Raw genomic sequence first — 24,786 nt, 5'->3', positions numbered from 1 at the left:
TGTATTCTTTGTCTTGTTTTCCCCAGAGAATAGGGATGCTTTTCTCTGAAATGGGCGCCTTTATTTACAGACTGCCTCCAGGTCCCACATGTCTCTCGTTACTATCCAATCTTTGGTTCCTCTGTTTTATTTATAATCCGTTTGGAGGCTTTTAAAGCTGATTAATATGAACTCAACTTAATTTTAAGAAGGGATCTTCAACTAGAAACTTAGAAACTTCTAAGTTTAGCTCCTAGAAACTTCTCCAGTTGTCTGCTATTCTGTTTTTTGTCTTCTGGGACCCACATCCCATGCACAGGACCATGTCTGCCAAACAGGTTTAATTCAGAAGTTCTTGGGGAAGTTGGATTCACCTGCCTATAGGCAGGTAGTCATTTCTAAAGTTAGAGGGAAACCTGGGCACCCACAGAGTCAATATTTTTCAATCAGAGATGCTTCCATACCCAGGAGCAGTCTATGGACACATTTATCAAAGTTCCTAAGGATTACCTCTTCCATAATCCTCACACCTACCAGCTAATGTGGTAAGTTACACCCTGCCAACCTAGTCTTTCAAAAACTAACTATGTAATGACCCTGTATATGAGGTTTTTTTCTCTTCTTCCCTTAATTCCTTAGTACACCACAAAAATCCTTGATCCTTGCTATTCTACTGCTGTCAGAATTTCCCTCCCAGTTGATTCTTACACTAATTTCTTTATCTTTAAGCAGAATGAATTGGTCCAACGTGTTGATGCAAGGAGGTACAGGCCTGGGGGAACACCAACCCAGGGGAATCAGGAGCCTGTATCACCTGGCAGGTGGCTTCACTGATGGAAGCAAGGCCAGTGACTGAGCCTGTAAAGTGTTCCAGGGCCCACATGACATGTGTCTGGAGAGGCTGTAAGGATATAGTGATTAAAAAAAAAAACAACAACAAGTGGCATTAGGTTGCATCACTGTCTTTTATTGTGCTATAAAATGGCTCATTGAGGGCAGAGAGTGTGAATTTAGACTCTTCTGCTGTGATCCAACAGTGGTCCTAGTGGTTTTCAAGAAAATTCAGTTGATCTTTCTTCTTCCTACCATTTTGACCTCCATTCCCAAAATTCTTTGTATTTTTCCTTCTTCCTTCCTTCCATCCTCCCCCACCCTTCTCTCTCTCTTCTCTCTCCAGCTTGAACTTAAACCTACTAGTTCTGCCATTACTGATTGTGTGACTTTTTGACAAGCTTATTAAGTTCTCTAAGTTTCTTTCTTTCTTTTTTCTTTTTAATTTTTGGATCACTAAGCCTGGGATAGTAATATCCATCTCATAGGCTACTGGGAAATTGTAAATGAAACTCATTTGTAAAAGACACAGTCTTGCATTTTTCCTAGACTTCATAGGTACAGAACTTATGTGAACTACTGAGCTTATGTGAACTATTATTTTCTTCTCCCTTCCAAAAAGTTACACTGCAAATTACAGATGAGCACATCTGTGGCCTGATGTTTCGACTCTTTCAGAACAGGAGTTGGTGTGACTCAGTGGTGATTGTCAGCATACACAGATGCTCCCTCTGTCCCCTAAAGACTTCCTTGGACCAGGGAGAGGTTATTAAGAATGGAGGTGATTTTAAAAAAGAAATTGGCTTCAAGACATTGAGACCTACCTGTGTTAGGGGCTGAACTGCATCCCCTGCAAATTGATATGCTAAAGTCCTAACCCCCAATATTCCACTTTGTAGCTATTTGAGGATAAAGTCTTGAAAAAGGCAATTAACTTAGAGTGAGATTGTTTACTGTTGTTGTTTAGTTGCTAAGTCATGCCCAACTTTTTGCAACCCCATAGACTGTAGCCCGTTAGGCTCCTTTGTCCCTGTGGTTATCCAGGCAAGAATAGTGGAGTACATTGCCATTTCCTCCTCCAGAAGATCTTCCCAACCCAGGGATCAAACCTGCATCACCTGCATTAACAGACGGATTCTTTACCCCTGAGCCACCAGGGAAGTCCGGAATGGGATCATTATGTTGGGCTCTAATCCTATACGACAGGTGTCCTTCTAAGAAGAGACGATTAGAAGCCAGATGAGCACAAGCATAGAGGGAAAACCATGTGAAGACACAGGCAAAAAGACAGTCATCTATGAACCCAGGGGAAAGGCCTCAAAAGAAGTGGGAATTGTGAGGAATTGTGGGAAGCCTCCAGCACTGTGAGAAAATAAATTTATGTTGTTTAAGCCAGTGGGTCTCTGGGAATTTGTTACAGCAGTCCTGGGAAACTAACAAATGCAAAAATCCATGCTTATATTTCTGTAACTGTAAAATTAAGGTCAGCTCTAGGAGGAAAAGCAGAAATATTTTGGTTATAAGGGTCTAGAGTTTAGAAACACAAAGGGAGATTTTTGGGTAAACCAACTTGTTCGATGACCAATGAATGGTCTAATTGACTGTCCTGGCTACAAAACGTAGGCTAAACAGTTGAAGAAAAGGCATGCTTTGACTAGAAGCTGACAGGCTGGTGTCAGTCACGCCTCTGCATAATGCCTTTTCAGCAGCTGCTGAGAATTATCTCTGCCTTTTAATCCTCTCATTTCAGAGTTGTTTCAGGCAGATTATTCCTAAAACCTCATGCAATTAATATCAATTATTTAGATTGGCTGCTTTAGTGAGTGTCAGATTTTCCAGCACAGGGCAAGACGTTATTACTATTATTACTACTAATTACTGTGTTGTAGAGCACGTATGACAATTGGACTTGAAACTGGGGGGAGGGGTGGAATCAAGGTTTAATTATAGCAAAAGTTTATGAGCAGAAAACTTGGAATTGGAATCACTGTTCTTTGTCAAAAGGTTACCTTCTTGTAGATTGGAATGTATGGTTTGGAGATAAACCACCTGGTCTGATTTACAGGTTTGCACCCTTTTGGTTCTGTAACCTTGGTCATGCATTGCTCTCTTTTTGTCTATTTAGGTGGCTGACATTAGAGTCTACTTTATGTGGTTGCTGTGAAGTTGAAATGAATGAATATTAATATATGGAAAGCCCCCAAAACAAGTTTGGTACATTGTAATTTCCAAGCATATGAGGGATCTCATTATTAATATTACTATTGTTGCATTCAATAAAGTAGTCCAAGTGAGACAAGAAGGGGGCAGGGTGCAACCTTTAAAAGAATGACATAGCCTGAGATCATGACATAAACTGATTAGAACCAAACAGGTCCAAGGTAGCCAACAAGTCAACTCCCAGGGTAACAGATAAACAAGCTAAATGACCTGCACAAACTCAACAACAGAGGACCTAAAAGTCAAAAAGTGGGCAGTGGCCCAACTCCTGGAAACCCTCACCCCCTTGCCAAAATAGCTGGAAATCTTCTTCCACTCGTTAGCCTATGAAATTAGTTAGTGTTAGCCACTCTGTCATGTCCAACTCTTTGTGACACCCAGGACTGTAGCCCACCAGGCTCTTCTGTCCATGGAATTCTCCAGGCAAGAATACTGGAGTGGGTAGCCATTCCCTTGTCCAGGGGATCTTGCTGACTCAGGGATCAAAGCCAGGTCTCCTGCAATGCAGGAAGATTCTTTACCATCTGAGTCACCAGGGAAGCCTATGAAATTACCCACCCCGATAAAAACTGAGTATTCGTTGGAAGGACTGATGCTGAAGCTCCAATACTTTTGCCACCTGATGCAAAACCCTGATGCTGGGAAAGAAGGAAGGCAAAAGGAGGAGGGGGCGGCAGGTGGTGAGTTGGTTAGATAGCATCACTGATTCCGTGAAGATGAATCTGAGCAAACTCCAGGAGACAGTGAAGGACAGAGGAAGCTGGTGGGCTGCATACAGTCCATAGGATCACAAAGAGTGAGACACAACTTAGTAGCTGAACAACAACATAAACACTGACAACATCCTACTCTGGGGACACTCTTGCCTCTCTTGCCTTCCAAGATGGTCCACACTCTGTCCATGGATTGTGTTTCTTTTCTGAATAGACCTTCTTTCCCTCTAGTATGGCTCGCTTTTGAGTTCTTTACTGCATGAAGCCAAGAAACCACACTTGGCGGCTGTCCCAAGGTCTCAGACATTACCTGGGACTTGACCACCCTTTCATACTCCTCTTCCAACAATACAAGGGGGCAATAGGGTCATAGGGTTGACAAGGGGTCAGGCCAACTGAGACCTGAATCCCAGCTCTGTCACTCACAAGGGACTGAGTAAATAACTTGAGTTATTTGGGCATAAGCACCTTAGTTCTCTATCTCACTGGAGGGCCACATGTGGGATGAATATTAATCACTCATGCTTGCTGAGTGCTTGTGACTTCCCAGGTACAGTGCTGATAACCTTACTGCATCTACTAAGTCAACGCTCAGATTTATATCATAGGTATACTCATTATTTTCATTTCCTGGACAAAGAAAACAGAGATTGGAGACTGTGAGCAATTGGCTTGGAGTCGCTTGGCTTCTCACTGGCAATGCCAAGCAGTCTGAATCCAAAGCCTAAATGCTATACCCGAATCACCTGGTGTGGCATGGGTCTTGTAGGAGGTGTTTAGTAGCGGTACTTTATCCTGGCTTTAAGTGGAAGATAAATTACCCATTTGCTTGAGACAAATTAAAATGGGCATAGCCATCAATAACTGCCCTTGATCTTATCAATGATTATCCACTCTTTCCTTCTTCTCATCAGTCTCTTAATCTGATTTCTAGCCCTTGAACCCTGCTCCTTTGGAACTGAAATTTACTTACACTTTGCTAAATCCTCTGGCAAACATTAGATTGAATGACATGTTACCCACTTCCTTATATGCATGCTGATCACAGTTGGAAAAAGCAAGCTTTGATAACTGTAATTAATTAAAATAAATAATTAAAGCTCTTATTTTGTTTTTTGTTTTTCTTTTTTTTCCTACCATTTTTAAAGGTTTTTATTTTATATTAAAGTGCAGGCAGTTTATAGTGTTGTGATAGGTTCAGGTGGACAGCAAAGGGACTCGGCCATATATATACATGTCTTCATTCTCACCGAAAATCCCCCCATCCAGACTGTCACATAACATTAAGTTCCCTCTGCTATACAGTAGGTCCTTGTTGGTTATCGATTTTAAATATAGCAATGTTTACTTTAATAATTATAGCCAATTTAAATAAATAATTAAAGTCATTTTGGGTTTTTTTTGTTTGTTTGGTTTTCAGGTGTGCTACATAGACCTCTTAAATGACTGTTCTGTTCACTTTTAAGTCATATTGCTTTCTTCTCATGCAGACTCCCATTCTTTCATGCAAGAACTATTTATTGAGTTGGTACTATGTCTTAGAGGCTGTTGTGAGTTCTGGGAGCATAGTAGTAGCAAGAGTATTAAAACATCCCTATTCTAATAAAGCTGGGCTTCCCAGTGTCTAGTGGTAAAGAACCCATCTGCCAATGCAGGAGACAAAAGAGATGCTGGTTTGACCCCTGGGTTGGAAAGATCTCCTGGACGCGAGGGCATGGCAACCCACCGCAGTATTCATGCCTGGAGAATCCCATGGACAGAGGAGCCTGGCAGGTCCATAGGGTCCCAAAGAATTGGACACAACTGAAGTAACTTTGCAAGTATGCATATACTCTAATAAAGTTAACACTTTAGAGGAGGGAGCCAGGCAGTAAATAAATGAATGATGCCAGAAGGTTATAAATCCTTTGGAAAGGAAGCACATTGCAATGACTGTGTATGGATTCTAGAGTCAAACTCCTTGATTTCAAACTCAGCTCTTTGTCTTGGCAGCTGTGTGAACTTGGACAAGTTATTAACTTCTCAGTGCCTCCATTTTCTCATCTGTAGAATGGGATTTCTATCTTAGAGGGGCATTTGAAACTTATATGAGTTAATACCTGTCATGATATTTAAAAGAATATATAAGTGTATGCTATATGTATATTTTTAATTGGAGTACAATTGCTTTACAGTGTCGTGTTAATCTCTGCTGTACAATGAAGTGAATCAGTTACATGTATATATAGATCCCTCCCTGTTAGGCCTCCCTCCCCCCCCCATCCCACCTCTCTAAGTCATTACCTAGCACCAGGCTGAACTTCTGTGCTATGTAACAGCTTCCCACTAGCTATCTATTTTACACATGGCAGCGTATTTATGTCAATGTTACTCTCTCAATTCATCCAAGCATCTCCTTCTCCCATATGTCCACACGTCTGTTCTCTATGTCTGCATCTCTGCTTCTGCCCTGCAAATAGCTTCAACTGTACCATTTTTCTAGATTCCATATATATGTGTGAATGTATGATATTTGTTTTTCTCCTTCTGACTTCACTCTGTATGACATACTCAAGGTTCATTCACATCACTACAAATGACCCAATTTTGTTCACTTTAATGGCTGAGTAATATTCCACTGCATGTATATACCACATCTCCTTCATCCATTCATCTGTTGATGGGCATTTAGGTTGCTTCCATGTCCTGAATGTTGTAAATTGACTGGGGAAGGATACAGTGAGCTTTCGAGGAGATGCCACACAGTTTGTAACAAGGAAGTCACTAAGAAGGTATTGCTTAGCAGAGAAGGCCCAGTGGGAGAAAAGCTTTTCAAGCAGAACTAACTGGCAGAGCCAAGACACTAGCATGGAAATCTGCTGGGTGTGTTGGAATAATAGCATAGATGTGGGATATGAGACAAAAGGAAGTATCAGCAGTGGATGCAAGGAATTTGGCCTAAAGAGGAATGAATGAGATGAAGGGATTGGGGTGCAGCAGGTGTGTAATAGGGGAAAATGAGGAGCACATGTTAACTTTGAGATATGTTGGAAATCTTAATGAAGACATAGAAAAGGAGCTGTAAGACTTCGGAGTTTGAGAAGCTCATGTTGGAAATATAAATTTTGGATCGTTGGAGGAGACTGAGCTGTCAAGGAACTGAGAATTCTAAAAGTTATGGGGGAAGGTTTCAGAAGTTGGGGAGTAGTAGAAGCAGGGAAGAGAATAAGGGGATGCAGAGCTTTATGGAGATTAGAAGGAAGGAGTGAGAGTGACCTGTAATTTACTTGTAAACAGAAGTAGGAACATAGGGAAACCAGAGATTAATCTTAATGGATTGATCCATCAAGTTAGGTGGTGGTGAATATCAGGAGCAGATAGGTTTGTAGGCTAGATTCTCAGATCTCCATGGAGACACAGAGGTGCTCTGAGTTTATCAGTGCCTAAAACAGTCTTGATCACCGGTGATGTGCACGTGTGTGTGCTCAGTCGTGTCTGACTCTTTACGACCCCATGGACGGTAGCCCACCAGGATCCTCTGTCCATGGAATTTTCCAGGCAAGAATACTGGAATGGGGGGGGGGGGATGGAATGGTGGATTTACTCAGTGTTCAGGGCTCCCCTCTGATAACTGTGGATGGAACTGAGGAGGTCTGGGAACCTGGGTATCTCTTTATCCTCTCTTAATGCTTATCAATGGGGTGTGAAGACATTCATGCAAGGCTGCCCTGATTCATAGAGCAAGGCGCCCATGGACCTCCCAGCTGCAAGTCTGAAGGCTGAGGGTTTTCTCACTGTGGCTAAGTAGATTTCACAGCTGGCTGTGTTCGACTGTGAACCCTTTATGGAGGAGAAGTGCCACTGGCAATCAATCAAGAGCAGAAGTCTGTTGTTCCAGGAATGTATTTAAAAGGATCCCTTGGGCACTGGCTATAGGAAAATAAAGACTCCTCTAGAAGGGAAATGCCCCAGGCTTCAAGTTTTCGTATATGCTCTGGGGCCTAAATTCCTCTGGTCTCCCCAAACTCTCGGTTCTTGAGATAGGGCAATGCAATTCATTATGGTGTTTCTGCTTGTTGACTCTCGGCTTTTTTTTTTTTACGTTTTTAATCTTTTTTTCTTTTTATTTCCCCCAGTTTTGTTGAGAAATAATTGACATACATGACTGTCTAAGTCATACAGTGTTATGGTTTGGTGTAAATATATAGTGAAATGGTTATAGAAACAGGTCCAGTTAACATTCATCATCTCACACAGATAAAATAGCAAGAAAAAAAAGAAGACGTGAAAATAGAAAAATGTTTTTCTCCTTGTGATGAGAACTCTTAAGATTTGCTCTCTTAGGAACTTTTCTACATACCACACAGGAGTGTTAACTACAATCAGCTCTACCCCAGTATGAAATAATAATAATAAAAAAAAGCTTAAAGTTACAGATTTCCAGTTCTAAGATAAACGTGTGTGCGTGTTCAGTTGTCTCTGACTTTTTGTGAACCCACGGACTGTCGCCCACCAGGCTTCTCTGTCCATGGGATTATCCCAGGAAGAATACTGGAGTGGGTTGCCATTTCCTTGTCCAGGGGGTCTTCCCAACCCAGGGATCGAATCTATGTCTCCTGCATTGGCAGGCGGATTCTTCACCAGTGAGCCACCTGGGAAGCCCAAGATAATTCAGTATCGGGGATGTAATGTACACGATACTGATTCATTCTAAGGGGAGCGAATCGCTGAATCCAGAGAAGCTGCAGTGCCCTGTGTCTGCTAACTGTTGGTGCTAATTTATTTGGCTCTGCTGCGAAAGTGTCAGCTTTTCCTGATGTTCTGCAGGATAGACATCCATAGGTGGATGGACAGGTAGGTGACAAGTGGAAACAGCAGGTAGGCCCTGCTGGCGAGCTGTAAGTGGGAGGGAAGCTGACAGAAGTGAAGAAAGAAAAGTGACAGAGAATGGGTGCCCCAAGGGACAATTAACACACTGTGAAAACATACCCTAATGAAACAACAACTCTAAGTTCCAAAGACAATTCTCAATTAAGCCCTCAGATGGTTTGCTGCTAAGAGCTGATGAATTGGTTTATTCCCTATTGCTCTCTGCAAAGTACCTTCAAACACCCACAACTCCATCTGTTTCATTAATAAATTAACTTAAATCCATAAAATTAGTAAAGAAACAGAGTATCACAAACAGAGTCTGTGATAAGTGACCAGAATTCATTTCTGGAGTAGCCTTTATAGGAGACTCTACAGGGGTAAAAGCTGAAGGATAAAGATATTTCAAGGATAAGATTTGCTTTGAGTTTCTATTTTTTTTCCCCCAGTACCTAAAATAGAAGTAAAAGACCAGGATTATAAGAAAAATAAGTTGGTTACATTGACTTTCTTTGTCATACACAAAAGTAACCACTAGGACTATCTAATAGGATGCTGGCCCAAAGGCAGCTTTGTACTGGGAGATACAGTTTCACATAAAAAGTCTTACAAAATAATGCCTGGACAGTTTCTCATCTTTCTAAAGTTACAACTGAGTACAGGTTAAGACCGAACAGCAATTTTTGTACTGTTGTCCAGACCTTGAGAACAAGGGGGTTTGGATAAGAGTCAAAATCAAGAGTAATGGGCATTGTTGGGGGTCCTTTGTCCTCTGTCTTCACAAGGGAGGAATTTGTCTCACTCACCAACAAGGAGGAACGGTTGGTTGACTTCTGTTGGCCCAGCCAAGTGGGATAAAATGAAAAAGGAGAACCAATTGCAGCCTTTGGCCTGACAGATCTCTTTGGTGTCCTTGGGAAGAGAAGGTTTTATGGAGTGGTAGGGACTGAAGTCAGATGAGGAGGCATCGAAAAGCATGGGAAAGGAAGAGTTGGAGACAGCCTGTATAAACAACCCTAGAGAAGCCTGGCTACTAAAAGAGAAGAGAAATGAAGCAATGGTTTGGATGGGGAAGAACAAGCATCCTTGGATGAGGCAAGCTTATGATGAGATATGGGTGGTTGCTGGAAGTTAACCAGAAGGCAGATGACAGGAGAAAGTAATGGTGTGGGGGAAACATTGGCAGAGGAAATGTTTGAGAAGTTAAGAGTAAGGCCATTTAATGCTAAAAGGAGGAAAGAAGAAACCTAGAGTGTGGTGGACCTTAGCCATCCCAGTTACCTACCACCCAAGACAGAGCAGAGCTGTCTGTTTACATAGGCAGAAAGTTGGTGTTGATCTGAGCTTGATTCATACTTAACTCTGAGCATCTCCCATACGTGCAAACCTTTCATTTGTTCCCCAAATTTTGACCTTTTTGAAAATGAGAGAGGGGATTGCAAAAATTACACCCTGGTGATAAACAGTTTTTTATAAACTCATCATTTCTTAGGGGAAAAAATGTTTCTTTTTGCATTTTCTCCGAAAGCATCAACAGAATAGGGCAGGGAGAATATTATCTCTAAAAGCTTATGCATCATCCTCTTAAAATGTTAATGTCCATTTCCAGCTGAACAAATAAACCTCTACTACTTGGATGCAACTAGTTCTAATGAATGTGAGTGCCAGGCTCAAAAATAAAGAACCCACTTTTGGTTGCAGAAAGCATCTTTCACACAGAAAGAAAAAAAAAATTAAGTCATTATTTAAAAATTGCTCCATTAATGTACCACGAACAAAGGACAGTGAGCTTGAAAAGACTAAACAGCTTTTATTTTTCGAGCACTTTATTTTCAGTGGGATTATAAACAAGATCCTCGTGAAACTCTCCAAACACACAGAACACCAAGATGGAGTATTGAGTTGCTTTTACCCACTTATTGTCTACCCGGGCCAGTTTTGTTTTGCTTCCTTAAGTGTAGTTGCAAGTTGTTTTGTTGTTGTTGTTGCTGAGTTAGGAGGAAAATGGAAGGAGCACGTGAATTCTATTCCTTCTACAGTATAAGTCTGCTACATATGAGTGAGTTCCGTTCAGAGAGCGCTTTCATGAGTCCAATTTGATAAGCCCAACAAAGCTAGGCTAGGTACCCAACTAAGGCAATCAGCCATGTAGTACTGTACTATAATAGGTCTATAATACTTTTCACACAAATAATACATTAAAAAACAAACAAAAACTAAAACATTTTTAATCCTACTGTACAGCACCTTGAAGAGTACAGTAGTATAGTACAATATGGCACATACAGGCTGGCATCAAGTGAACAGGCAAGAAGAGTTACCCTCTAGATGGCGGAGGAGGTGACAGAGGATGGTAGAGCTGAAGGGCTGACAGCAACAGGAGTCAGAGGGCAAGCTACCCTTTCACTCACACTGGACGCTCTTGGAACGCATGTTTGCATCTTTGAAATTTCGCAGCTTGAAGATTTGTATGTAGGGGACTTACTATATTATTTACAATACAAGCAACTAGGAGAACTAAGCTAAGACAGACTTGATTTTTATCTGGGACAGCAGAAAGGAAACCCACCTGAGCATCCTAGTGTTAGAAGATGACTTGAGGCACCTCGCTGGTGGTCTAGAGGCTAAGACTTCCATGCTCCCAGTGCAGGGGGCCTGGGTTCTGTTCCTGGTCAGGGAACTAGATCCCCCATGCTGCAACTAAGACTTCACATGCCATACTTAAAGATCCCCAGTGTGCTGCAACTAAGACTTCACATGCCATACTTAAAGATCCTCAGTGTTGCATTTAAGACCTGGCACAGCCAAATAAATATATATTTTTAAAGATAACTTGGAAGATGATTCAGATATTAAACTGGCAGTGAAGGTGAGTTTGCTTCTCTTTTCTGGGCCATTCTGTGTCCTGAATTTTATTGACGTAGGCATAGCATAGCAATCCACTGCAGTATTCTTTCCTGGAGAATCCCATGGACAGAGGAGCCTGGAGGGCTACAGTCCATGTGGTCACAGAGTCAGACACAACTGAAGCAATTTAGCAGCAGCAGCAGACATAGCAAATGTAAGGTTATTGCTGAAGCTATTTTTCATTTTTAGAGAATGTATGTAGTCATACATACAAACACCCACAAATGTACGTATTCACATAAATAACATTGAGGGAGATATCTTTCTGAAAAGACTTGTGGCCTAACTTTTAGACCTGTGGTTTGGATATGATTGAGAAGAAATTTTCCCATTATTATGATGGAGCTAGGCTAGCTTGCATCCAGGTACTCAATCATACTATAGGTGTACTGATGGCTAAGAGGGACCTACAACAGTGTTCATCTTCTAAGCAGATGAAATATATGCCCTTTGCCCTTGGGGTGAAAAACTAGTTCTTAGGATGAAATGATACCCTCCTTGCAAATCACACTTGGATGTCCATAAAGGAACATATTCGTATCTGAATATGAATCAGTTTTACCAGCGCGCGCGTGCACCTACACACACACACACACACACACACACACACACACACACACACACACACACAGAGTTTTCTCTCTCATTCTTTTTATTTTATTCACTCCATTTTGCTTCATGCCCCTTCCTTAGTAAGCTCCCATGGCAAGTAAAAGGAAATTTTGGTCATCTCCCAGTATTTCATTAGGTTTAGGAAATGCATTTCCAGGATATATGAATACAGATGTGCAATTCACCAAAGATTCTAAAAGCCACAAAGCTGGCAAAGATACATCCTAACTGAGAATGGCACAGTCCATTGTGCTCCTTATGCCAGTTACTTATGCGTGGACCAAGGAAGATAAGCTTTCCAGTTATGTCCACATTGTGTTAACACAATGAATAAAGAAACTATCCAATCTAACAAATTGTTAATTCAATTACAAAATAAAACTAAGTTGCAAAATTTAGTTAGTTGTCCTAACATATTCTTTAAAGACTTATTAAAAAAAAAACTTTTAAAATAGTCAATTTTTACCTATTAGAAAGGCTGTTGTCAAGAAGAAAGATATAAAAGTGTTGGTGAGAATGTGGGAAAAAGAGAACACTTGTGCAGTGTTGTCCAGCTGGTGCTAGTGGTAAAGAACCTGCCTGCAATGCAAGAGATATGAGAGATGTGGGTTTGACCCCTGGGTTGGGAAGATCCCCTGGAGAAGGGCATGGCAACTCCCTGCAGTATTCTTGCCTGGACAATACTATGGACAGAGAAGCCTGGCAGGCTATGGTCCGTAGAGTTGCAAAGAGTCGGACACAACTGAAGTGACTTAGCACGTTCACTGTCGATGGGAATGTAAATTGGTACCATTATGGAAAACAGTACGGAGACTCCTCAAATATTAAAAGAAGATCTACCATATGACCCACCAACCTCACTTGGTTTATATCCAAAGGAATGAAACAGTATATCAAAAAGCTGTCTGCTCTTCAGTGTTTATTGCAGCTTTATTTATGACAGCCAAGATATGGAAACAACACAAATGTCTGTCAATGAATGAATGGATAAAGAAAGTTTGGTATATGTATAAAATGTGGAATACTATTCAGCCCAGAGAAAGAAAGGAATCTTGTCACTTGCTGCAACATCGATCAATCTTGAGGGCATTATGTTAAGTGAAATAAGTCAGACAGAGAAAGACAAATACTGTATGATATCACTTATAGGTGGGATTTTAAAAAGCTGAGCTCAAAGAAAGAGTAGAATGGTGGTTACCAGGGACTGGGGAGATGTAGGGTGTAAATTTGAAACTAGAAGAACATAAGTTCTGGGTATCTAATGCCCAGCATAGTGTAATACTCAATAATCATGTATTATATAATTCAGGTTGCTAAGAGACTACATCTTAAATGTTCTTGTCACAAAAAGATGATAATTAAGTGACATTATACAGATTTTAACTAACACTACAGTGTAACATATTGCAACATAAAATATACATCAAATCAATCTATTGGAAACCTTAAATTTATACAATGTCATATGTTAATCCACTCCAGTATTCTTGCCTGAAGAATCCTGTGGACAGGGGAGCCTGGCAGGCTACAGTCCTTAGAATCTCAAAAAGTCGGACATGACTGAAGCGACTTAGCATGCATATGTCAAACAGATCTCAATAAAAATAATTTTTAAAAATCCATTTGTGGTAGTTCTAACCATCTTCTCTTCCCATTCCTTTTCTGTCTTGCTAAAGTTGATCATTTCCCCCAAATTTTCTGTTGGAATCAATGAGATGACACTGGACTCAGAGGGGTCATAGAGAGCTCATCTGCAAGAGTTTGACTAATAAAATGTGCAAGGTTAGGATGGAGACAGAAGCTGAAAGCTGAGGTGACCTTGACAGACCACTAATCAATGTCTTTAACATATCTAAAGAAAGAAGCTGTCAAGGAAGCAGGTGGGCAGTAAGACCCAAACACACACACTCACACACACACACACATCCATAGAGATCCCTGAAAGGAGAAATCCCACTCACCTCCCAGCAGAATCCTAGAGAAAAGGTGTCATGGGAAGTACCATGACAAGGAAGATCCTCTGAGAGGGGCTGGATGGAAAACGAAGCTCTTCAACCATTCATCTCCGCAGACCCTGCACCTCCATCTCTTCCGCTTCAAGGAGAAACGTCTTGCCTTGATCACCTGTGCCTGCTACAAGAGTCAGGCTGGGCTCACCTGTGTTTCTAGAATTCATCAGTTTCTATCGAAGCTTACTTTGAAACCTGTTTCTGACTTTTCCCTGCTTTGTTGCCTGAACCTCATCTCCTACCACTACTGCATTTGCCGCACTCTTCTGCCCACCTGGGAAGTCTACAGGCCTAGGAGCATGGGAGAAGGGGGAAGCCCCTGCTCTATGGCCTGAGAAACTCCAGTAGTGGCAGCCACCTCTTCTCCAGTCTCTCAGGGATTCAGGCCCTTGCTGGGTGACCTTAGGTGCTGGCTCTGGAATACAGCTTACAACTCTTCCCTCTGCTCCTCCAGCCAGAGGTGGTGTTGCTTCCTGTATGTCACTAATTCTGGGTTCCCCAAGTCCTCTGCTTGCTTTGCAACATTTTCATCACCCATGTAACACATTTTCTTAAGTTCCCTTCTGATTTAAATATACATGTGATCAATTGATTGATTTAATGTGTTTTTAAATTGTAGTAGACGTCAAATAATACAAAAAAAATGCTATTTTAGCCATATTTAATGGTACAGTTCAGTGGCACTAAGGACATTCATATTTTTGTTCAATTCTCACCATCATCCGTCTCCTGAAGTTTTTCACCTTCCTGAAATGAACTCTGTCCTCGTTAAACACTAAGTCCCCATTCCCCCACCTCACTCCTTAACCCTACCCCTCTGGCCCCTGGCATCTACCAATGTACTTTCAGACTCCATGACTTTGACTATTCTAGGTATCTCATATAAATGGAATTAAACAGTATTTGTCTGCAGCACCTAATGCATTTTGGAATGTATTTTTAAGGTTAACTATGCATGCATGCTAGCTCACATCAGTCATGTCCAACTGTTTGCAACCCTATGGACTGTAGCCCTCCAGGCTTCTCTGTCCATGGGATTCTCCAGGCAAGAATACTGGAGTGGGTAGCCATTTCCTGCTTCATGGGAGCTTCTGAACCCAGGGATTGAACCTGCATCTCTTGTATTTCCTATATTGGCCACCTGGAAAGCCCCTCCTTGGATTTAACTTCATTCAAATCAAATCTGTTTATTTCTAAGTTCCTTTCTCTGTGAAGCTTCTTACCTCTGAGTCCTGTTACTTTGAGTCAAGAGCACAGGTCCCTGAACTTATTTTACCAGAAATGATATTTAACTGACAGCTTCCTGGAAGTGACAACCCAAGAAGATATCCTTGGCTTAAAGAAGTTAGGACCCCAGTCAACAAAGAGGGGCTATCAAGTCATCCAGGGACTTGAGAGCAGGGTTTGAAAGGTCACTTAATATATATATTTTTTTTATTGTGGTAAAAGTCACATAATATAAAACATACTATTTTAAGCATATTTAACTATACATTTCAGTGGTACTAAGTACATTCATATTGTTGTGTAACTCTCACCGTCATCCATCTCCTGAATTTTTCATCTTCTAAACTGAAACTCCATCCCCATTAAACACTAAGTCTGGGCTTCCCTGGTGGCTCAGATGCTAAACAATCTGCCTGCAGTGGAGGAGACATGGGTTCGATTCCTGGGTCAGGAAGATCCCCTGGAGAAGGGAACAGCTACCCACTCCCGTATTCTTGCCTGGAGAATCCCGTGAACAAAGGGGCCTGGAGGGCTGCAGTCCATGGGATCACAAAGAGTCAGACATGACTGAGGACTAACGAGGACTAACACTCTCGCTTTCCCCATTCCCCCTCCCTACCCTTACCCCTGGCCCCTATCATCTACCAATGTATTTTCTGACTATGAAGTTGACTGTTCTAGGTACCTCATATAATTGAAATCAAACAGTCAGTCTGGACCTGCTATAAGTCACTTTTTAAGAACCATACATTCTCGATGTCCAAGTTTTATATTCAGGGACTTGCGAGGTATGTCACAAGAAATTATGTTTCAAGTATCAAAGTCTGAAATTATTTTTTCTGCCAATCTTTAAAAAAACAAACAAACAAATGAAATGTTGATAAATTAGACCAGATGAGGAGGTATAGGCCTTGCATGCATTTTTGTTTTGTTTGGCAAAGTCAGAGGCCATGGCTTCATTCCCCACCCCCACCAGGCTTGGTGTAGTATGTGCTTGCTTGAGTGTGAGCTCAGTCATGCCCGACTCTTTGTGGCCTCATGGACTGTAGCCCACCAGACTCCTCTGTCCATGGGATACTCCAGGCAAGAATACGGGAGTGGGTTGCCATTTTCTTCTCCAGGGGATCTTCCTGACCCTGGGATCAAACCCGGGTCTCCTGTGTTGCAGATGAATTCTTTACCCTCTGAGAAGAACCCAGCTTTCTTTAGTCCAGCCGATTTGATATTCTCATCCCAAGATATTTCCTGAGGGAGACAGAACACTGTACAGTCGAGTTTCAGCAGTATACACCTTGCACACCCATACATGACCACCTGGAAAACCCCCTGCATCGCTGAGGACAGCGTGGATTGAATGGAATTCAGTGGCACAGAGGCAGAGGTGAGCAGACTGGGAGGAAGTGCAAAGGCTATGGTTTCAAAATATATGGCCCAGTTGGAAACAATTTACTTAGCTGAGCTTTGCAGCACAACTTCTCCAAAGACTACTCTGAGTAGGAAATTTCTAAAGCTAGAGGATTATAAGGATCTTGTTGTAATAGTCCAAGGAAGGGAATCGGGCCCTGGGACCCTCTATCAGCAATGTGGCAGTGATGGGTTTTCCTTCTGGAGCCCTATTCCCTTACCCGACCTACATGATTACTTTACACAGTTGGCTCTGATGACTTGGCACAGGGGGAGTGTCTTGGGAGAGTGAATTAATATACAAGTTAGTTCCTCCAAAAGATTATTCTGCTGGCCTGCATTGTACACCCAGGGACGGCTGTTCGTTCACGTGAGCACCAGCAATCCGTCCTGCTTTACTCCACTAATGAGATCACTGCCCAGAGTGGCAGAGGGGCCCATTCAGCAGGAGGACGTGTCCCAGGACTGACATTTCCCACTAAGGAAGTGGGGGAAGGAGTTTTCTGTGTGAGTCGGAAAAGTGTCTGTCCTGTGGGTTTTTCCCCTCTCTGGGCACCTAGCAACCAGAAGGTCTAGGTCCTAGCCTCGGGCAAGGTCATCTAGAAGATTACCAAGACTTCAGACATTCCCAAGAATACTTGTCTGGAAGTGACATCTCAGTTGGTCATGAACTTGCCTGATCTATGCAATGGTGCCTTTTTATGCCGTTAAGTCTGCAAATAATGTTTCTGAGTCCATTTCCACTCAGACAGGATTATCCATTCGTATGGTCAACGTGTCTTGTTTCAGGCTGAGCTTCTCATGCATGAAATGCATTGTCTTTCCCTTTCAGGAGTTTACTGCCTCAGTGACCTTTATATTTGACAAAAAAGGCTTTTTAATCCACCAGGCTGCTGCTTTCCTAAGTGGTTCCTCCCCTGGCTGGCATTATTGAATGGACTTTCCCTGTTGACGGGTGCTATTAAGACATGCTGTCTTTTGTATCGAATCAAAACTGTGCTCTTTTATTCGCTTTTATTTTCTTTTTCTAAGTGTGCATTAAATAGCAATGTGTGTACTTCCACAGAATGATCACATCAATATAGATCAAGCGCGACCACGTTAGATGCAAAATTCCATTCTCATTTCTCCTATTTTCTCAGATGGGAATAGTTCGGGGTTAAAACGTAGCAAGAGTTAAGCCTTCCCAAATTCCTCCTACCCGACACTGAAGACCAGGATTGGATGATGTATTATTTGGCTCCCGGATTATTTGAGTGTTTTGGTGGGCGGTTATTTGCGATGAGGCCTTTGTTCCAAGCCCTTGTTAACATAAAGAGGTTTGTTCTCAGATCCCTGAACAGAACATAGAAAACACCGGTGAATACTAAAGGCGATTGTGCTTCTAGCCTGTGGTCTGTTACCATGGGCAACCAACACTCCTTAGGGGGGTTGTGTGTTGAAGAGGGTGCTAACATCTTAAAAATCAGTTTAGAGCAAACAATTAGGATTTGTGGCCTGGCTTTACCATTCGCTCCTCTGGACAAGTCACTTCATTTCTCCAAAGATGACGTATGTCATCAGCTAGCAGTAAGTTCAGTAATGTAATGCATGTAAAAGAATGCTGTGAATTTTAAAGATCAAGTATGGGTTGTTTTAAGATTCACATTTAGACTTTATGTTAGTTAAGAGAAAATAGATTCTTTATCTCTCAAACGGGGTTCTCTTCGCTAACATTTTTGACAAACTGCTCAAAGCCAGGCATTTTATGCGTGATAATTTATTTTTTTTTTCCTGACAATGATGACATAGGCATTAGATCTCTAGTTTGAAACTGGGGGCTCTAACAATTTTAGAGGGAAAGAGGTCACACGGCTTGTAAGTGACAGAACTGGGATTGAACATGGGACTCTCTGATCATCTAAGGATCTTCATTTTATTCTGTTTGCTACTCCCCACCCCCCATTTTTTTAGGTCACAGTGTGTAGAATGCAGGATCTTAGTTCCATGACCAGGTATCGAACCTATGCCCCTGCCTTGAAGTTTTAACCACTGAGCCACCACGGAAGACTTTTTCTTTTTTTTAAGCATAAAAAAACATGTAATCCAGACATAGAAACAATTGTCTCGTGCATTCCACTACAAATATCTTGAAATCTTTCTGGATTTGATCCACTTGAAGAAGCCTCAGCTCCTTATTTCATTAGCTCAGAAGAGTAAAAACACCCCCATGTGACAGACTTAAGGATAATGCTGCCATGATAATGAAGGCAACACGATCAAAAGCAACTACATTATCAAAAAAAGAGAAATGATCACTTTTAACAACGAATTGCGGCTAATTAGACTTTGAATAAGAAATCAAACCAAAAGGCATGAAGCCTCAATTTTCCATAGAGCTGACAGCCTGACCTTTCTAGGATTGGGAATGAAATTATTTTTAATTAACATGACTAATCATTTCCTGTCATTTTGAGGCAATTGGTTTTTGTCTTCAAAGAGGTGTGGTGGGGTGCTGTCCCCTGGTTCCTTGGCTAGTAGCTGCCGGCAGATCTAATGACATAGAACAGTGAAGGCCTGGACCACTCTGGCTGGTGGATCCCGCATCTCTGAATCATCACAGTGAGAAGACAGGGTCCCATGTGTCTCTTTTCTTCTGCCTGTACTTCTTTCATGAAACTGTTTCTAGTTCCACGAATGTTCATTTCTAGGGCCACTTAATCATTGTGAAAGCACAGACTTCATTGTGTGGACAAGCTATGACGCACGTTCTACTTCTCTTTTCTCCACTTGTGCAAACAGTGTCTTCTCAGATATTTGTGCAGACTTCCCAGTTCACTTATAGTCTTTACTACACTCTTTACTATACCTTTTATTTTTCAGGAACCAAAGCCCCTGTTGATCACCCTCACTCTGAGTTCCAGTAAGGATAGGAAGCAATAGTCTATGTTCTAAGCTCAAGAGTATAATTGCAAGGTACCTATGGAACGACAGTCTTGGGGACTTTCTGTGATCCAAACACCCTCTGTCAACCCCAGTCCTTAAATACCCTTTACGGGGAGATAAAACTGAGGTTATCTGCTTGTTACCTTTCTGCCATTTTCTCAGATCTTAGGATAATTCTGAAGAGTGATGTGACCTCAGAAAACTATGGTTCTTCTCGCCTGATGTCAGTCCACTCTCCTAGTATAAGTTAGATGTGCTCTCAGAATCAAAGATATTCCTCACACTGCCTCCACTGCCACCAGGGGAAAAGGAAGGGATGAAATGGTTAAACAGATCAAGAAGCACCATTCTATCCCAGTTGGGTTTCCTACCTGATTTCAGGAGCAACCTTCAACCTGGAGCAAGATATTGGGAACTTGTAACTGCCTTCTTTGTTTTTTGCTCTTGAGTCTAGGACATTTTGGGGTTTCCAAGGTAGCACCAGTGGTAAATAATCCACCTGCCAATGCAAGAGACGTAAGAGATGCAGGTTTGATCCCTGGATCAGGAAGATCCCCTGGAGAAGGACATGGCAACCCACTGCAGTATTCTTGTCTGGAGAATCCCATGGACAGAGGAGCCTGTGGGCTATGGTCCACAGGGTCACAAAGAGTTGGACATGACTTGTCAACTGAGTACACACAGCTTGTACATATGTATTTATAGGTAGCAGTATGGATTTATTTTTAGAGTTCTCATTGGTTATGGAAATATAGGTGTTGTTCTGGAACTTGATTTTCTTTTAATTTGACAATATATCTGAAATACTTTGACACATTAGTACTTATGAACTGAACACATTTAAAACTGCTGCCATACATTCAACCAAAATTTTGATTTACCTATTTCCCTTATTTGGACATTTTGTCATTTTTAATTTAGTTTTTGCCATTGAAAGCAAAGCTGCACCAAATGTCTTTACACATGTGTCTTTGTGCCTAAATGCACATCTTTGGGCAAATATTTCTTGGACGTATACCAAAACGTGGAATTGTTAAATAAAGTTTCTTTACCTTTAAAATTTTGATAGATGTTGCCAGACTGTTCTCCAAAACAGCTGAATGATACAAACAGTGTAGAAGATTATCCATATCCTTCTACTCTTACTAACCCTTGTTATTATCAAATATTCAAAAATTGTTGTCAATCTACTAAGGTCACACTCTTTTTATTTTTCTCATGACTAGTAAGATTGAGCACATTTTCATAGCTCCTGGGCCATTTTGATTTCTTTTTCTATGAACTACTTATATATTTTGTCCATATATTTCTATGGGTTTCTTCTGATTTCTGACACCTCTTTCGAGAGATTCAGCATGCTTGGCCCCAATCTCTAATTGACAGCATGAATAAAGGCATGGGATTTAAAGTCTGCCATATGTAAATTCAAATTCCAGTTGACACCCTGTCTAAGTGTGTGACTGTACCAGGTCATGCACTTATGCTGGTTTTCTGCCTTCTTCTCTATAACAGGGGGACAATAATGCCTATTACACAAAGTGTGTTTGTGTGTGCATACACACCTGTGTTAAGATGAAGACAGGTGTGAATTAATGGCCAGTTAGGCCATTATGATCTCCCCAATGGAATGATCAGTGCTACCCAGTTTTATATCACATTTTTTCAGATTCTAGGCATGGGCTGTTGGCTCCTAGATTTGCTGTTTACCCTACACCTCCATCCGTGAGGCCAGCTGACTCCTGTATTTTGAGTAAATCCGAGGGCTAACCCTGATATAGTTTGGTCTCTGTGTATTTACTTAGTTCCTTTGCTTGGTTTCTGAACCTGAGGTCTGGTTGGCCCTCTGAAGTCACTGTGTCTGCCCATGCCTTTCCTCCATATGTACCTCCCACCGCCCCCCCACGACCTTGTGCTCTTCTGTTAATATTGTGCTGTGTACGGGGCTGGCATCTCAGCCTGGCTCCCCTTCCTTCCCCTTCTCCATTGCTCTTTTGCTGGCAGAGCCAAGACTTGAGCCTGCATTTTCAAATTCCCCATGCTTTCAACCAGTGCTAATAGCTCTACAAATATCACTCCTGGATCTCTAACTTAATCCCTCTGAGCCTCAGCTTTCTTATCTTTCCCTAGAAATAATAATGCCAAATTCACACTACTGTTGGGGGATTTATATGTGATAGTTAACTCAGCACAATGTCACATTCCCTCGTTCTCTTGTCTGACTCACAAATCTTCCACAAAATAGCTTTTCCTTTGGTTTGTTTGTTTGATTATCATACCTTTGTATAGTAGATCTTCAGTACACAGCGGGCTTTGTTAAGATTCAGTGGGCATTTGGCTGGCCTCTTCTAAGAAACACAAGCAGAGGCATATGTTAAAATGATGATGAATAATTGTGGGGGAAACCGAAGTCATGTTTACGTTCACTCGTCATAGTTTCACATCATGGCTTTAGCTTAAATGTGAAATGACCTGCTAAGAATTAAAAGTTAATTCCTGAGATATGAGAATGAGATTTTATAGAGGTTACTAATTTTCTAGAGAGGGATAATCCTTGACTAGAGGAAGAATATCCCTGGGCTATGCTGGCTGGCCTTGTCATGTCATCACCTCTTTGCCCATACAAAAGGCAATGTGAGGACCAGGGAAAGGGAAGTTTGGCTTTAAAATAGATCTTTTTACTTTACTGAGAGAGTTTTTTTGTTTATTTTATTTTATTATTGGAATAGAATTGCTTTACAATGTTGTGTTGGTTTCAGTTCCCAAAAGATGGGTGTAATATAATACACGTTTTACCTGATACTGAAGATGCAAGAGAAGCTGGCACCACTGTTTTTTAAAAGAATCCATGGCACCATATCTAATGGGACTCACCATGGTGGCAGGTCAGATCTTCAGGAAAGATGGTGGGAGGCAAGGGGTGGGAGACAGGGTATGTCCCCATGGAAAGACATCCAAATGCTTCTTTTACCTTCTGTTTTGCGGCTCTTCAGGCAGGTTTATCATGGTAGGAAAATTGAAACAGCTTAACAAGCTCTCAACCAAATAGCTTGTTTGTTTAAAATCCAATATTGCCCTTTTGATACTGAATTTTCCAGTTATTTTGATGACTTCTCAACCAGTACAAAAATGACGAAAGGGAGGTCAAGAAAAATAACGCATTTTACGGAGTCTCACTTGGGGCATCTTCACTTGAGAGAGTCAAGACCTTCCTTTTTCAGTCTGAAGATACTTTTTAACTTTTACTTTTTCCTTCCAAGTTAATTTGATCCTGGAGTTACATGCCAGCTAAATATTTATTGATGACGTGTGAGCTTGAAAATGAGCCCCACTGGGTCTCTGCTCCTCAGGACTCATGTTTCCCCCTTGTCCTCCTGTCTCGTTCTCAAGCTGTCCTAAAGACAGTTTTGGTGTGTGTGTGTGTGTGTGTGTGTGTGTGTGTGTGTGTGTGTCTATGTGTGTATGTGTGCCTGTGTTCTCTTAATTGCGGTTTCTTTCCAGCTGGAATCCAGCCCCTCCTTTTGCTCGGTAGAAAGCGTCCACACATGTTGCAGAGGATGTGCTAATTACTGGATGTCCAAACATCTGGGGGAAAACAAGCAAAGTTACAGTTAACACACAGTAAACAAATACAGAAAGGGTGGCTGCATCAAGCACATCAAAGAGACGGCTTGGAAGAGTGCACTGTCTACTCTCTCTGCACCTGTTTCCTAGCACCGTTCCATTGGGAAAGGAAGATGCATTTGTCTCACTCTCTGTGCATCCAAACTTAATGCCTGATACTGTACACAGAAGCCCTTCAATAGTCAACAGGGAGGGGTGCTCAGGAAGGGAGCCATGATTATTCCGTTGGCAATTTACAGACACCCAGGAGCTTTACGGAAAGAGCTCATCTTTGGCCCTCACATGCATATGTATACACACATACCGATTAAAATGGAGCTTCAACCCTCACCTTTCAGCCAGCCTGTCATTATTCTTTCTCATTCTCAATTCTCCCTGCTCTAATTAGCTCTTCAGATCACACCATTGGGTTTACAGCAGCAGCACAACAATAAAAAATAATAAGAGCTAACATGTATGGAGTGTCCGCTGTGTATCAGACCACCTTCTCAGTGCTTTAGGTGCACTAGCCCATGGACAGCTCCCAGCATCCTTATGAGTGCAGTGTGGTTATTCTCTGTTTTTTACAAGGAGGGAAACTAACGGGCACAGAGGTGATGTAACTTTGCCCAACATCAGACCGCTGTTTGTGGCATGGCTGCTATTCCCAGTTCTTAGTCAAGCTTTACTTCCTAACTGGTAAGTGTTCCAACTTCTATCCAGGGCGTTTTCTGATCCTGGACCTCTTTCATTTGTTAGATTTTGTTTATGCCACTTTTAACTTTTTTAACATGTGCTCAATCTAGCTCTTGACTCTTGGGCCCTTCTTAAGAACTCTAGTTAATGCTCACCACAGTGATTCTCCTCATCATAGGCTCCTTGCATCATTTATCTGTGCTGGTGGGTCTTTATTATGAAGACCGAAACTCCAGTCCTTGAACATGCACTACTCCAAGTCTTCGATGTTTTCTAAAAAGAGGCAGGACTCCTGTCTGGTATAATTTTACATATTTCAATAATTGTAAAGTTGAGTTCATCAATGGTGCAAAATCTCAACTACTGTCAACTCCGAAAGCATGATTTTCAGAGATCACCCAGAAGAATAAAGGAATTCATGGGAGCTTTAATGTTTAGTAATCCTCTGCTGCCTTGAGTATAGTTCTCGGGTTTCTTAGGATACATTTAAAGTTGTGCCAACCTGGTTCTGGCTCATGGCTCCATCGTCATTATGCACCTTTTCCTTCTACTTTACACTCTGGTCTAACCCTTCTTTATTGCTGGCAGTTTCCTGGATGTCCCTCTCTGGCCTTTTCTCCTTTCCTGTTGATCCTCTAAATGTGACAGTGTGCTCAGATGTGTTCCATGCTCTCAATCCATCAGTTCTATGACTTAAATAGTATCTATTTTTAAGAACTCCAAAGTGTACCTCTCTAGCCTTACTCTTGCCTGGAAACCAAATTGGCATGCCCAACTTTCTTCATTTTTTGGCCCCAGTTTGTAATTTAAAGCCA

Source organism: Dama dama, chromosome 13 (genome assembly GCF_033118175.1).
Source record: "Dama dama isolate Ldn47 chromosome 13, ASM3311817v1, whole genome shotgun sequence".
Classification (NCBI taxonomy): Eukaryota; Metazoa; Chordata; class Mammalia; order Artiodactyla; family Cervidae; genus Dama; species Dama dama.
Note: the sequence above shows the minus strand (reverse complement) of the source record.